This window comes from Nannospalax galili, unplaced genomic scaffold (assembly GCF_000622305.1).
Source record: "Nannospalax galili isolate Female #2095 unplaced genomic scaffold, S.galili_v1.0 scaffold1130, whole genome shotgun sequence".
NCBI classification, from domain to species: domain Eukaryota; kingdom Metazoa; phylum Chordata; class Mammalia; order Rodentia; family Spalacidae; genus Nannospalax; species Nannospalax galili.
This window is the reverse complement of record NW_008327383.1, coordinates 23,836-28,424: the sequence shown is the minus strand read 5'-3', so window position 1 is coordinate 28,424 and position 4,589 is coordinate 23,836. Positions and strand designations below refer to the sequence as shown.

The 4,589-nt window shown below is 34.9% G+C and overlaps 1 non-coding gene across 1 annotated transcript; it reads left to right on the top strand.

The window, feature by feature from the left end:
* Positions 1-1,833: 1,833 nt before the first annotated feature.
* LOC115069556 lies at positions 1,834-2,023 on the top strand. Its single transcript, XR_003848819.1, has one exon. It is a non-coding gene; the product is annotated as a U2 spliceosomal RNA (small nuclear RNA).
* The last annotated feature ends 2,566 nt before the right edge of the window (positions 2,024-4,589 follow it).

Sequence of the window (4,589 nt, the reverse complement as noted above, 5' to 3'; positions counted from 1 at the left end):
GAAACCATATTTTTTAAAGTGCTGGAGAGGATGTAGATATCCACGCATTTTAGCATCTATCAAAGTAGAGACACAATGTAGCTAAAGCTCAGTTTGTCTGTGGAGTCAATAGGTCTAAATATTTTTTAGTTTATGTCCCTTTGGCAATCATATGGAACAATTCATGCCACTGTGCATACTCCTGCTTCATGCTAAGAATTCAATGATATGAATCTACCATGTACATTGATTTATTTTCATGAGCATTTTTTTGTGGTTGAGACTATTGTGAAAAGGTACATTCTTGTTCCTGTCTTTCAGTATATGTGCACCTATATTACTATGAGATATAAACTCAGAAGTAAAAGTGCTTTCATAAAATAGATATGTCCAGATTAATAGATACTATCAGCTTATCAAAGTAGTTGCTATAGGTTGAACATCCCCCAAAGGTCTTATTAGCAGTGAGGGAGAGAACTAAACAGGAAATGTTTATGAGGTCGGGTGGGCCTCCCACTTTCATGAATAGATTGATGCCTTTGACACTATAATTGCTTCACTGTGAAAGAAGAGTTTCTTAGAAAGGGAGTATGGCTTCCTTCTTTCTCTACTTCATGCCCTCTCTTAATTTTCCACCTTGCACTCTTGGATAATGCAGCAAGAAGACCTTCATTAGATTCTGACCTCTTGATCTTGAACTTCCTAACCTCCAAAACCTTGAGTCAATAGACCTATGTTCATTAGTAGTTAGTCTATGATATTTAGCTATAACAAAACAAAATGCATTAAGGAACTGGTTGTATATATTTATACTTTTAGATACAGCAAAGAAAGAATTTCTCCAATACGTGGCATTGACAGTCTTTAATTTAGTTTGCTCTGGTGGGCGTACATTACATCTCTTTGTGATTTCAACTAATATATTTACCTGATGACCAGCAAACTACTTTTTCATTTTAAAATTATTTTCCATTAAGAGTTTAAATATTCCTATTGATTCCACATGCTTCATTATTTTCAGAGTGTGGTGATTTATCATACTGTGATTTTTATCATTTATATGCTTTGAATACTTTCTCAACGCTTATGATTTGTGCTTTTATTTCATTAGGCAAAGGTCTTTTTTATCTGGTCTTTTTGAGGCAGTGTCTCCCTGTAACTCCAGCTCACCTGGAACTCGCTATGTAGACCAGGCTGGCCTCGAACTCACAAAGATCCACGTGCCTCTGCCTCTGGAGTGCTGGGAATAAGGCATGTGCCACCACGCCTGGCAGGTCCTTAATTTTTATAATATATTATGCATTTTTCTTTTTATAATTAATGTTTCAAGGTATATTAGTGATAATAAATTCAAGAAGTGTTCATCTAACATACACCTGAATTCTTTATTGTTTCACTCTTAGAGTCAAACTCCAATCGAAATTATTTTTATATGGAATGAAGTAAAGATTGAGTCATTTTATACTTTATGGCTATTTACCACCATCAAGTCTAAGCATTATATTTTGTACTTGAAGGATCATTAAATATGTGTCCATTTAACCATGGCTGTTTTTCCAAATTTTAAAAAATATGTTTCATTATTCTGTTTTCCCATCATTGATCAAAACTACTTCTAGAAAATTTCTTACAGCTTTTACTTTTATGTTTAATATTGCTAAGTAGAGAAATACTCTTGGGCCCCTGTACCTCAAGATAAGTCACATATACTTGACCATTTTAATTCCCGGCACACTAACCTTTCATCTACATGTTTTATCAGTTACTGAGAGATGCACAAAATTCCCTATTGTCTTTATATATTTACATATAGTTCCTTTTAGTTTTATTACATTTGATTTAAATCTTTCTAAGATCACTTGTTGGTATTCAGGCAAAGATCAAGTATAGTTTCTGTTTTTATCAGATTAATATCTGAAATGTCCTCTATCTGAGGACAATATAATACATGGAGTTTTTTTATAGTACACAGAATAGAAGCTTGCTCTGTCTGTTCCACACATAGGCTTGATATTGCAGAACCTCCAGGAATGGAGCACCACCATGGGTATTATTAGTTTGTCTATAAAAAGAACATATATAAGTAGTATATAAGTGTTGTTTTACGTGTATTGTGCCCATTTGGACCTGCAAACTTCTGTTTTATTCAGTTCTTGAGCATTGTGTGTTAGATTTTTTCTAGGAAGTCCTTTCTTGTCTAACCAGAAGTGGCTGGTATGTAAACAGTGCGAGCTATCCATGATAGTCAAGTTAGGGTGAGTCTTCTTAAGAGTTCTCTTCTTAAGCTTCCGTTCTATATAGTAGGTCAACTCTACTGGATGTACCAAAATATAAGGCAAGTGAGGTCAAATAAATAACTCTTTCTAAGGTTGTGTTATTGGACATTTACAAACATAATTAAATGATAAATTTTTAACATTTTCATTAATAAAATCTGTCTTCATATATTTATTTTAATTGAATGCCCATTTTCTTATGTTAATATATCTAAACAATTTTCTTTTTTGTTTTTACAAGAATATAAGCATGCATATTTGTTCTACCTACATTCTAATATTTAATTTGAATTATTTCTAATTGTCATAAATTTACCAGCCTATGCTGATGCCTTTTATTGACTGTGATATTTAAACCATAGTTATTTAAGAATTAATATCATGGAAAGAAATTTTTACCCTCATAAATAGATAGTAAGGATGAATGTATAATGGTATTATCTCTGAGAAAAAACTTTACTAACAGTTTAAATTTTTTTTTCAGTTCTGGGTCACAAACTCCTCAAAAACCAAACATATAATTATCATATGACCCAGTAATTCATTTAGCTATATATCCAAAAGAACTGAAAATAATGCCTTAGTCTGTTTCTGTTGCTATAACAAAATGCTGTAAACTGGTAATTTATAAACTATAAAAATTCAGATATCTCCTTCCTGGAGGCTAAGAATGTACCAGCAGATTCTATCCATATAGTATTTTCTCTCTGTTTCCAAGGTGACATATTCTTGATGCGTGTTCACGTGACGGAAGAGAGGACTATCTTAACCCTAAATGGCTGACGTGTGGATGGAAGAAAAGAACTTCAAGCTGTGGAAAGCTGCTTTTATAGTTGCATTCACACAGGAGGAAATTATGACAATTCTTTCTAGAGGCCTCATCTATTAAACTTTTGCATCGAGGATTTAATTCAAACACGAATTTTGTAGAAACAAAGGTTCCAGTCATAACACTAGCATATTCAAATAGATCCTTATACATCAATGTTTATTGCAATATTATTTAGATAGTTATTGAAACAATCTAAATTTCCAACAATAGATGAAAAATATCAAAATATGGCATAAACATGCAAGTAATTTTTAGCTATAAAAATATATGTTCTGATATATACTGCAGCATGATTAAGTAAAACTTGAAAATCTCCTAAATCCATAATTGTCAGACACGAAACAGATTCAATTTATATGAAATTTCTAATAGACCAATTTACAAAAACAGAAAATTGACTAGAGGAACCTGGATTTGGAGCAAGCAGGTAACAAGTGGTCATTCATTAGTTCTTAAAGAGTTTCTGTCTGGAATGATGAAAGTGTTTGTAAATAGCTTCAGAATTTCTTTTTTATTTTGATTTAGAAATCATTTGTAAACTTGTCATTTTGACTATTTATTGTCTTCTCGATTTCAACAAACTTTTTTTAAATTTTCTAGAAGTTTGTTGAGCTTCTATTAAAGAACTCACTTGAATATTTTCAGGATTTTATGACTTTCCTTTTCTTCAGGTCAGCCACTGGGAGATGACCGCATCCTCTTGGTGAGGTTAGTCTTCTTTGTTTTCATGTTCTTAACGCCTCATGCTGATGTCTGAGCCTTTGAAAAGTAGTGGCTTCCCAGTCTTTGCAGACTGGCTTTCTCTGGGAAAACGCTCCATCCATCAGCCTATTCTGATTTTCCACAGACCATCTAGCATGGTGCAGAGATTGATTTACTGCTGGAGTCTTAACAAGTTAGTCTTTTGCTTGAGTAAGGTGAGTGAACCTGGAATCTGTATCTGCAGAACTAGGTCATAAGCTTAAAACCGCTGAAGTAGATCTGTTGATTGCATCTGCAGAAATGGTCCTGGATGTGGATAATTTGGACTATCCTGGATCCTGTAACTTCGGGGCCAGCCTGATGCCTAGGTCTACTAAGGCTCACTTGACACTCAGGTTGTTGGAGTTGACCCTGAGTCAGAAGAGGTTATCTAGGCACTTAGATGGGCCTGGCACATAGGATTTGGGTACATAGAGCCTTGCTTAGAGTCTGAATCTGCAGGTGTAATCTTGGAGAGAGTCATAGGATCTGCTTTTCACTGGGGTCTGATAATATGCACCTGAGCCCCCAGTCTGCTGGATACCTGGGTCCTCTGAACCCTGGAGCCACCAGTACTAATCTAGAGCATGAGTGTGCCCTACTGCTGAGGCCAACATGGATCTTGGTCTATAAAGTCCAAGGTAGCAGGCATTGAGAAGGGTTCAGGAGCCACTGGCTCTGAGCTGCAGTCTGGGCCAATGGGTATCTGCATGAAGCATGTGGCCAGTGGGGGTAGTATTGCAGCATTTTGAATGACATTA